Raw genomic sequence first — 12,856 nt, forward strand, 5'->3', positions numbered from 1 at the left:
CATGTTATGTATTATTTAGTAGAATGCACTTGTTCATTCTATAAGTTAAATTCGAACACTTGATGTCGCTATTGTTTGCGTAGCTACAGCCAAAAACAGCAGGTAAAGAATAAGGTCATGTACATAGTATCCGTTGTAATACACTCTGCATTTTATCATTTTAATACAAAGTCAGTCCCAAGTGATAGACCAATTAGAATAAAGATAAACACGTTTGAGTGACAACTATCAACAAATACCGATGCAAAAATGCTACCCACTTGTCAGTTTACAAGATATGTCAACAAAGCCCTCATCTGACATATAAGGCCAGATAAAAACGATATACCGTTATGTTTTGAACCCAAAATGACAGTACAAGTTCAGAAAGTAAACATAGCTTTGATTACTTTACAGACAAGATGTTTACGCTGATGATTGCAATGGCATGCAATGTCGATCGAAAATACCGAACATGTCAATCGAGTACAAAAGCGGATAGTAATGATAGTGATGAAGAATGCCAACAATTAAGACTTTTGAACAATTGATTATGATTATGCTAATTTGAGTTAAAACAAAACTGAAAAGTAAAACATATTTTAGCAATATCTTGAGAATATTCATATTGTTGCCAAAAAATATTTTTAAATGCATTTCCTGGTTACTAAAATGCTATTTACTTTCCATATATGGAAGCGACATAACTTTGCTGACTGGATTATGTCAGACTTTGGCAAATGAAATTAACAATTTTGTGTAAAATTAAAAGTCAATTGAGCCAAATTCTTCTTTGTTAATTGGCATATCATTTTATACATGTTAATTTGTCTGAAAGAACGTATTTATTATGTTTCCGAAATATTGGATATAAGAGAGAAATACAATTTGTTGTAATTAATTCCCAAATTTACCTCTTGACAATTCCGATGCATAAATTTTATCTTAAATGAAAAAAAAATCTCAAACTAAATTAAACCATAATATTTACACCAGGTGTCGGAATATGTTATATGAGATTTATAGTTTTTGCCACACTACATCCAATACACTCACTGAAGTCAAACGCACTGCATTGAAGTAAACATCAAAGAAGTCTGCTTAATTTATAGTAAAAACGAATAATAATAATTTGCAGAGTAAATGTACAGACATGTAAGTAACGTTATCCCAAAATGTACATATCTTATTGAGCAATAACTTCATATCTTTTATATTTTAATGATCATGTTAGGAATATAAATCGAATATACAATGGTAATGACCCGCGTTAATACACGAAGGATCTCGTCATCGGATATGGACTGTCAGTAGCTTGGTTAGTGAAAACACTGCTGATATGTTAACAAATTTTTATCCCAAGATGTATACGTTCGTGATGTTATATTCAGTTAATTGTCATTCACTGTCCGAGTGAAGAGCTTTCCATTTTGAAGCTGTATTTATGCGGTCCAATATGTATTACCTAATTGAACAACCTGTTCAATTGAAAATTATTTTATCTAAATTCATTATACATGTAACCAATTTCTCAAATTAAAAAAAAAAAACGAATGATTAAACTTTATTCAGATTTAAATAACATTTATAAAAAAATATATATCGAGACTAGGTATCAAACCCAATATTTGGGACTGTAAGAAGCTCGGTTATCTCGTATTTTTTGTTATCATTTGAAAGGGTGATTTTTGTGCAGAGTTAAAAATCTTGTGTACATATTATACTATAACAAACAAATTTGTTATCAGTAGGAAGCAATTGATCCGTACTTTTTAAAGGTCACATAATATCAAAATGTTACTACAATAAAACGATTGCGAATGTATATAATTCATTCATCTGCTCTCTACATCCTAAAAGATAACTCAAAGATAAAAATGCAAACACACCAATCGTATGGACAGCAATTAATAGCAATTGATAGCAACAACAATGGATAACCTATTTGTAAAGCAATAAAAAGAGTATCAAAGTCCCAAGTGTATTATAAATTGTCCGAAAATGTACATTGACCTCACCGACGTTTGTGAAAGCTCTGTCAAACAAAATCCGGCGTCCTTTGACTGTCTCCGCTCCATCAAAAGAACAAGACAATAATTGCTTTTCTGATAACGATTTAATTGAGTTGTTTTTATAAAAACCCGACAAAGACTTATGAAACGTTGTGCAAGTTTATTTTCGGGTTCTGAATATAAGAATATTCTTCATTGTTAAATTATTGTATACATGTAGACATAAATGTGAGCTAGTCTCTGTAAAATCCCGATACAACTAAACATTTGTTTTGCCTCCCTTATTGCGTGGTCGTTTGTGCGGAATAATCAAGTATTGACATGGAAATTATACTTATGGACAGGAGACGAACCAATAAAGGGGTCATCTACTGGTCATGACCCACATGCATACTAAGGATGAACTTCCTGGGTCCAATTATGAAGGTCTAATCCAATCGTTATTTAGTTTTTGAGCAGAAAGAAGGGTGACGTATAGATTAGTGACCGACAAATTGATTTTAACCTGAAGGTCGCTGTGACTTTAAACTGCAGAACTCAAAATCAAAAGGGGTCATTTACTTACCAAGGCAAACTAACAAACCAAATATGAAGTTCGTGGGTCCAAGCGGTTTAAGTTATTAAGTGGAAACCGATATTTTACCACAAGGTCACCTTAACCCATGACCTATGGCCTAAATTCAATAGAAAATCAATAGGGGTCATCTACCAGTCAACTGACAAAAATGAAGTTTTTATGGTTATGAAGCGCTAACCTCCGGTCATTGCGATATTTTACTGCAACCTTGATCTGTGACCTACTGATCTAAAAATCGAAAGGGGTATGGTCATCAACTAGTAATGCCCAAATGAGATACCAAATATGAAGTTTTTTTTATCTACTTCCGTAATGATAAAAAGGGGGATCTGTGTGAAGTTTTTGGGTGTAAGTGTTCTTGAGATATTTTTGGAAACTGTTCTTTCCCTCAATGCATCTGTGTGCTCGACCTTTGACTTCATGATTCCAAAATCAATAGGGCCATTTATGTTCAAAAATCCTGGGTGCAAGTGTTCTTTAGTTATTGCGCAAGTACTGTTAGTTCACTTAAGATTACTTCGACCTTGATCTTTGGCATATTGAACCCAAAATCAATATGGGTCATCAACTTATCATGACCAACTGGCATACACAGTATGGAGTTCTTTGATGTAAGAGTTTTTAAGTTATTAAACGGGAAACTGATTTATTCATTTCAAGGTTACCTTGCAATTGACATTTTGACCGTCTGATCCCAAAAGCAATAGTCATCAACTAGTCATCATCAGCTGGGATACATATTATTAAGATCCTTGGTACTTGTGTTTTAAATGAATAGAGCGGAAATATATTTTTCACATGAAGGTTGCCACGACCTTGACCTTTGACCTACTGATTTCAAATCAATATAAGTTACCAGTCATGGCCAACTGACATACCAACTATCAAGTTCTTATATAAAACAAATTATTGAATGGTAGCGCCAACATATCATTTTTTAGCTGATTAATCTACATTTCTTGAGTTAAAATCGATATATCACTTCAGGTGCATCGTGATCTTGACATTTTGATCTCGAAATCGATAAGGGTTAAATACTGGTCATGAGACATTTTTCACATGTTTTGACATTGCCATTCATACCATTTAACTATGTTTGTTGATCGAGCACGTTCTTCAGTGACACTATTTACACTGAACAACAAAAGCTAGTATAGTCTTCTTAATTAGACAATTAATACACTAATGTTCACAAAATGGTCGGCGTAAGTATTTGATATATTTTCTGTCAAATTAAACAGGGTATAGAGAAATCAATGATGAAGATGTTAAATAAATTAATCGTGAAAAGCAACACCGTCAAACCGAATTCCTCAGACAAAGTCCTATAGAGGTATGTCGTCAGTGCCTCTGTAAGGGTCTGATAAGTAACAATTCGTTCCTCTCTTTAATTAACGCGTTGCCTTATTTGGTTGCGTTAGACGATGGATGTTGACGTTGGCGTATTATTTTGTTATTCAGTTATGCCGAACTGTAATACCTCCCCAAATATAAACCGTTCAGCATCCCAATCTTTCACTTTCCTATTCGTAAACGTGTGCATGATGCTCGCCTCGACGACTCCATACACGAAGCCGACCATTCCATTTGCTGAAGTTAAATTTAAACGTAGGGGAGTCTAGCATGTATTCTTCATTGTTGCACAAATACGGAAAATGGGATTATCTGGATGAAGCTGATGTGACATTCACTGAGTGGGGCACAATCCAGTCAAACAACGGGCGGGCGTCCAACTCTGCCGCATTCTGGGATATTTCTGGCTACATGTTCTTTCAAAGCAATCTGCGAGGATGGTGCAATTTTTACATGCTGAGTAAAATTAAACGAGCATTTCTATATATTAAAATGCATAAAATATTGTAAAAAGTGTCTATGGGTAAACTTGTTTTAGGTGGGAATTTGTGGCAAAACATACTTTAAATTGTGCAAGAAATCTAAAGCATTGTATGAACTAAAACAGACGACTCCTGAATATCTTAAATTTTTCATTTGTTTCATACAAGGGGATGTAATGCCACCGATAGTTTACATTTTAATTTTGGAAGAATTAGAATTGTTTTTCATGTAAAGTGTGACTTAAGAAGCTCTTTTAGTGAGATTAATGATGACTTGTTTATGATGACAAATCCACTGATGGTATGCACAAACAGTTTACTGAATTAGTGCTGTAAAACATGAGGCTAGAAATCAACCAGTTTTAAGATATATTTTTTTTATAATGAGGACTCGTTTCATAACGGTGATTTTCAATTAGTGTGGGTACTTTATCCAATAGTATCAAATAGTATGTTCTTTTTTGTTTTTAATCAAAGTGCAATATCTCAAAGACTTGTAGAAGAGAAACCTCCTGTTTCATTGGTATATTTTGATGCAAGTGTAATTTGTTTGTGGTGTATTACGAGTGCCTATTATATAACCAAAAGTCACCCACAAATTAACTTCGAGTCTTTAACATGAAAACGGTCACCAACTTACAATAACTTCATAACTATAAGACAAAGGTCACATATTAGCAATTATCTCGTTACTGTAACTCGAAACGGTCACCGGGATTAATGCATTGAAACTGAAACACGAGTTAACTTGAGCACGCGACTACTGTTTCCTTAAACTACTAGTGGTTAATACTAGCCATACCATATGAACGTAGCATGAATTGTCTCAAATTTTTAAACATTTTGTGATTTTCTGTTCAGCGCAATGGTTGCACACTCGCTTCTTACCTAGGCGACCTGGGTTTGATTCGAGGCCTGGGAGTTTGGATTGTGGTCACCAAGCCGGACAAGTGTGTTGTCTCCGGGTATTTTGGTTTCCCCCAGATCACAAGACCACACTCCGACGTAACATCGTGCCAACTAGAGTGATTCATATAATGTTGTAACGACTTACTTCACAATGGCTGTAAAATAAATAAATTAAAACTTAACGTTTCGTGAGCGTCGTTGACAAGAACGCTAACGTTTATTTGTTTAACGTGTTGTATTTTATAGTTATTAAATGCATTGAGCATGTAATTAAGGGTGCTAAATAATTAATTCATACAGAAACATACATTTGCTTGCAAATATTTATTACGTGAATGCCTTATTAAATGATTGAATCGTATTTTGAATGTATTGATTGTATTTATAGGGTTCATATAGAGGGTTAATTGGTCGATTAATGCTTTGGAATAACGATCAATAAACATTAATGAAAAATGGTAAACCATACCCTTTCAATTCAGCTTTTGTAAATCAAAATATTTAAGATTGTTCTTGAATATTTTGAATATTCGTGTCATCGATCTGCTTGAAAAATGGTATCTTTAGCTCTGAATTTCATGCAATGAACAAACACTGAAAAGTATCGAATGCAATGAAATCAATTGAACCGCGACTATGTACTTATACATTACGATGGATAGTGACATGATTTATGATTTCCCGTGTACAAGTTGCCAGGAAAATGAAATTAACTCGGATTCAGTGAGCTTCTGTACCATTTGTGTGAAAATGCATGACCGCATCCTCAAATACCACACAATTCTTGACAAGAGCAAACAACATGGATCAAAGAAACGGATAGTGTTTATGACAGGATGATGGAAATAAGGACATCGTGCGGAAACAAGATTGTAATATTCGAGAATCTTCCAAAGGTGGCATCTTTAATACTGAATTAAAACCTTATTGCCAAACGATCTTGTTTTTATTCAAATTCTAACATCTGACCAAGCACATATTACTCGCTTGTACAAAAATATAACTATTATTTAAAATAATAATTTGTAAATATTGAATACACGTTCGATGGAATATTATCCATGCATAGAAAAATACTTTAGAATCTTTGTGCTTGAACCCTGCATTTTAAGGGCGACAACTCGCGCAAAATACATGTGATATCAAAATATTAGTTGTTGTCACAAAGTCATGATTTTGATTTTGAATTAATTCTGTTTGGACTAAAATGCTTAATATAATTAACAGTTATGCTATAATGATCAACATTGTTTAATGCAACAAACTGGTTATTTAAACTGATTATTCCTACAGTTATACAAATATGTGTTTGTATTAATGTAAAGACCCAGACGTGTTTAACTCATAAACACTGCATTACCGGTTAAGTTAAATATTCACCTTTAAGTGCCCCCTCAATTATTCTCCCAGAAGAAATATTTTAAACTGTATATGAATTTATTTCTTTCAGCTAGGGACATTGTCAGTGAAGATCTCGATAATCCTTTAACAACATTATACGGAATAGTTGGGAAAGCTAACATGTCCATCGACCACGAAGGCATCCGTATTACGCGTCCAGACAGAAAAGCATTTGTCGAAATTTCTTTACATATGCCAAGGAGATACGGTCTAAAACGAGATTTTATATTTTTCTTCGAAAGTGGAAGCCACTTCTCGTTCGAAGAGGGATCTTTATGTATGAGGTGTTGTTCACGCCAGGACGCAAAATTGGCGAACTCATACATGGACATAGCTAGTGGGAAAACTCAATAACTGCATTTAGAAATAGAAGCAGATATTGAGTTCTTGCACTCAGATGACGACATGAACTTAGCTAGTGGAAAAACAAATTAGAGATTGACGGTGTACAAATGTGTGTAACATAGTAGATGCATGTGTGTGTATGTATTAATGTGCATGGATAGTAGACAAACAATTGTGAAGGAATGTATTAAAAGTGCAATGGCGTGAATAAAATGCATTCAGAAGGCATGTGTCTAGGTTTAGTGTTTTTTGTACATATTTATAATCCGAGATATGAAAACATACTTAATAAAAAACAAATAATGTTTAGTTTTTCAGGAACCGCGTCATTTTATAAACCCTATATTCAATTACAATATTCATACAAATGCTTTGAATTTTACAACCAATTGCTTGACATTTTTAGTTGTGTGCAGCCGTTTCCAATTACAATTTCGTTAAATAAAAATAAATAATATTTGTTATTTGAAAACGTATTGTCGTTGCTTAATTAATTCTAGCAAATTTAAGAAATTATATCAATTATATATTTGATAACTTCGAGCTTAAAATTACACCATTGTTGAATCGAATTAACTTTAATTGCACGCCTGATACAACCGGGGTACTATTTCCATAGCCAAACTATAGTTTAGGAATGCTCAGGTGTAAATCTTCCGGAAGTTATTCGAGATGTTTATATTAAATGAAATGAATAGGTTGTATCGACAATGAGTTTCGTAATTCATGAAAACTTGATGATCAAAACCGTTGAACGGTTAATGTTTAAAGGTACTCCTCTTAAGAACCAATTATTAGTTGCCTACATTACTAATACACACGAAGACCGCGTTTGTAATATAAACTCGTAAGATAGTTTCAAATTGCATGAAGGCTACACAGATGAATGAGACAATACTTTTGTAATATAATCGATTTACTAGGTCGTTCAATTTAAGATTTAATCAAAATATTTATAGATATAGTAAAAACAAGAACGACTTTCATATGTAAAAAGGAGACGGTGCCTACTAAAGACATTTGCAGCATTAGTAAAATACAGGTTGACCAACGTATTTTGTTTTTGCGGAATCTTATGTGAAAAGTTCACTGATAAATAGAACTGCCGTTTTCTGAAATACATGTGCAAATGTTTAAGTAGTCTCAAAATTAATCCCACACGTAAGCATGGTGCTTAAATCCACTCAGCGATTTAACGTGGCTTATATTGTTTTGATTCAAATATGTTTTTTTTCATAAAGATATTCAAACATTACTAAATTCCGACTAACGAAATGGTTCGAACAATGCTACCCTATTGGACAGGATCGAACATATTTTATTGCGTATTGAACAGCTCACACACTATACACAATGATATAAATCAGAAACAACCCTTGATCTATGACATATTGTATCTTATGCATATATACATGGCGAATAAATAAATAAATGTATGAATACCTGAAAAAAGAAAAGATAATGAGCAGTTGATATCACAATCGATATAAAGTGTTAAACTATGTTATTATTAAATGTATTAAGCTTGTAAAACTAGATTGGCCCCGCTAAATATAATGGGGGCTACATACCTAGTTATTTTTTTTTCACCTGGCCGCTGACATAGAAATATGCATTTTAGAATACAACTAGAATGAATTATTAAAATAATCAACATCAAAAGAATCAATGTAATATAATAATGTGAAACAAACAGAGCGATAAGGATGATGATCTGTGTTAAAGTCCAACAATTTAAAATAACCACTATGCTGGTTGCGATTTTACCAATACATTGACTAACGAAATAAATAAATATTATTTCACTCAAGAGCAACGCATGGTTATATAATCATATACAATGTTTTAATGTAACTATATCTGCAAACCATTCTCCGAAACGTGACATAACGGGGCGATGCTCCTATTTGCGACATGAATATGAAACGCGTGCGCTGTTGAGTATACACCATTAGACCAATGGCGGTGATGTGAGCGCCTAGAGTGGTATATGTGTTTATGTCATTGACATTTGATATATTTCTTGGTTACTAGTTCAAGTTTAAATTTCTTTTGTAATAAATGGCCTTCGAACACTAATAATACATAAGAATACAAACATTTAAAAACGTGAGTTGTGTTTTCTAACAATTAATTCACAGTTACTCTTAATCATGTTGATTCATCAATTTTAAATCATATATTTTAAAATCATACATGGTATGTATCTTTTACACATCGGATATCAAAATTAACAAATATCTTTATATTATTCAGTCCTCTCTTGGAATCACTAAATGTCGACAAGTTATTATAACAAATGTGTGGCTAGAACATCGAATGCTCGCTTATGATAATGGTACGCACCTTCTACACTTCTACGCTCACTCCGCCCATTTTTTATCATTAAGATTTAGTTAAGATCATGTTACTTAGACAAAATTATACACAATATGTCGTTTTGTGATTTGGTTGATCGTTTCAGGTATTAATTTGGCAACATCATAATTGTTTACACAAAGTTTTTTGATTGTCAATTGGCTAAACGATGACAGATATTTCATTTGCGGACAATAACTACCGCATAACCTTTACATTCCATAAATGGTCAATTTTGCCTTTGTTGGTTTCACATCAGTCAAAGCTTTAAACAACGCTCGAAAAAACAAAACGGTGCAAAACATAATTCTTTAAATAGTTGAAACTGGTTAACCGTAGTCGCTGTTGGGTTGATACAAATTGGTAGTCATTTCGGTTCAAAATGACATTACAATCATTAAATGCTTTGTTTAACTGACTGGTGAGCGCGGTTTACTAAGTTTAATTTCCAAACAGTAAGTTATCCAATCGACACATTAACAATAATGGAATTAAAGAGATATCTAGTTGGGTCTGTCCTCTCCTTAAAATAAACAGTTGTCATGGTTAAGATGGCAATTAATGAATTATGGCAGGCAACGTTTATTTTTTCCATCAGACATGGAATTTTATAAATGTTAAGTTATTATATCGTGTACATCAACTTCCTTAAACTGGAACATAATTCTACCATTTCTTTTTAATCACGGCATATTCAGGCTGCTGATCTTTTGTAGCTGTATTGATATGTTTTAGTGCACCGGAAGTATCATAATCATTGTCGGCGTCTGTATTTGGCATTCCATAAACTTCACCTGTGCCAGAACTCTTCAAATCTTGCTTGTTCAAATGGTTATAGGTGTCACTGTCATCATCATAACGTTTATCGCGTTTGCCGTCGATAACGTTATTCGATATATCGTATTCATTTTCCGTCTGCTTGTCGTGCATAATCGGCCTACCATTGAGATGAATATGATCGTAAACATCAGTTTGATGTAAAGTTACTTTGTTATAGTTGTTATTGAGCTTAGTCAGTCCAGACTTAGCTGAGGCTTGTTTGCTATCGACTGTGTCATAATTGTTACCAGTATCTTTCTGCGACGTTTTCGTCGAATCATGATGGTCAGCATCGGATATATCTGGGTCTGCATAATGATCGATCTCCTCTTTGTTTGTTACTTCAAATCTTTTCTCAGGCACAAAGTACGAGTGATTTGATGCTGTTAAGTCCTGCATTGTGTCTTTAGTAGATTCACCTATCGATGTTGTTACAAATGATGCTTCTGTCGTATTGTCTGCAGTATTGGTGTTCTTGTCATCATTATGTTTGCAGAAGTTTGGTTTAAGTCCCCTGCGAGGTCAAACATACGTAGCATTTATTTAAGGGTTTTAAATATTAGTCAGGAACATTAATTTACATATTATGGACCTTTGCATTACCTCTGACGACTTCAACTATTGTGACAAAGGTTTACCACCACACCGCCGCCACGTGCGACGACATCAAGTATATTTTCGAAAATATCTCTTGTTTTAAGCAAACGAGCAAAATGCATTTATTTGTAACATAAGCATTCAACAAATACACTTTGAACTATGAAATCATGTTCAACATTCAACTGCATTGCGTCATGTTTTAGATCTTGTCCTTTTAACAAAACCTTGGCATAACTTAGATAAACCTTTCTTTGATTTACTACAACAGTATATAGATCATTATAAGGGATGTGGACATTTTATGATGAATACAACTGATAAGGACTGGTAAAGACATGTCGCCCTAATTATTTTGATATAAAAAAACCTATTTACATTAGTTTTATGGAAACACCATTTTAAGTTGGTGCGTAGTAATGCATTTTGACATTAATAAAAAAATAAAATACCGCAAATAAATGTACCTTCTTTTTAAGAAGAGCAGCACAATAATCGTGACAACGAAAAGCAATGCCAGAGAAATGGACAGACCAGCAGCTAGACCTGCTGTTGATCCTGTAAAATAATATAAAATAGTAAATTTATATCGTCACAATCGTTCGTGGATGTGAAACAAATCTTCCACAGTCAATATTTGATAAAAGAAATGCATTCTACATGCCATTTTTGTTTATTGCTTATGAGTTTTATCATAAGAAAGAAAGTTTTGCTCAATACATATTCATAAATATTCTGAATGTAAACTAATATCATTCGATTTGATGCATAGTATGTAATAATTCACCTGGATTGATACTTTCTCGTTTAAAAATGATATGTTCTTAAAATGATATGTTCTTAAAAATTTAATGAGTTTAAAACAATGTGGTTAACCATAATATATACCCCCTTGTTCTTTGCCTTCGGGTACGGGATACGATTTTGCCTTTGTAGTTGAATTCACTGTTGGAAGTGTATCTGATATCTCGACGCTATCTGTTGATGTCAATAAAACAGTAGACGTTGCACGCGATGTTGAATCTAGTATGGTAAATCAAAACTCAGGTTAATAACAACTTACGAAATATATATTCTGATATGTGTTTCATGAATTGAATATAACAGGTACGTCAGTAAGTACAATGGGTAAAAATCACGTATCGAAAATATTGAATTACAATGAAATTTCCTATTATGCTTTAACTACTTCAGCTGTATTCTATTATTATTTGCTCTTGGTTGTTTTTATAGATTGATCGGCGAAATAAATGTTTCACTGAGAAATAACATTTTGATATTTCTCACAGTTTTGTTATTTTAGCCCGGTCTCAATTCAAATCAAACATCACTTGTGGATACACCGCTGGTAAAATGTAGTTTTGAGGGCTCACTCGGTGAAGTATGTGACGATCCTTAATTAAAACAATTATCCTCTATACTTTACCCTTGAAGCTTAAATAAGGCACACTAAACACGATGTTTTGATACATTCACAAAAGACACGACTTCTTTTAAACGTGTAAGACGAAACAATTTCAAAGGATAATATTATCTCAGTATTTGATATTTTCTTTCCAAACGGAATTAAAGCGCATCGAATGTAAATGTAAGTAGTGCCGGTGAAACCGAAATATGTTTTAGTTATGTATAAACGGAAGAGCTTGTTTGAAAAGTACATTCGTTGCAATATAAAACACATTTCTATTGAACTTTCCAGGGAATATGTCAATAAGTTCTAAAATGCTCGCTGAAACATTTCCTGCAATTGTTGGATCAAGGTATTCATTATTGATCGAAACGCAATAGATTCTCAATATCTTTAGGAAAACAATAACGATGATTGTTTTAAGTAATAATTCAATAACGTTTCGTACTTTTGACCGGTGTGGCGGTTGATTCCGAATATGTTGGCTGTGTGACTTGCGTCTTTATTGAGCTTGTTTCCGATGAAATTGTATAAAGTTTGAATCCCATGCTAAGCAAAAAGCCTGGACCGTTTTGCCGCTAATCAAGATGTTCAATATGTACCTACTAGACGGTAT

The sequence above is a fragment of the Mya arenaria genome, chromosome 16 (genome assembly GCF_026914265.1).
Source record: "Mya arenaria isolate MELC-2E11 chromosome 16, ASM2691426v1".
In the NCBI taxonomy this organism is placed as follows: domain Eukaryota; kingdom Metazoa; phylum Mollusca; class Bivalvia; order Myida; family Myidae; genus Mya; species Mya arenaria.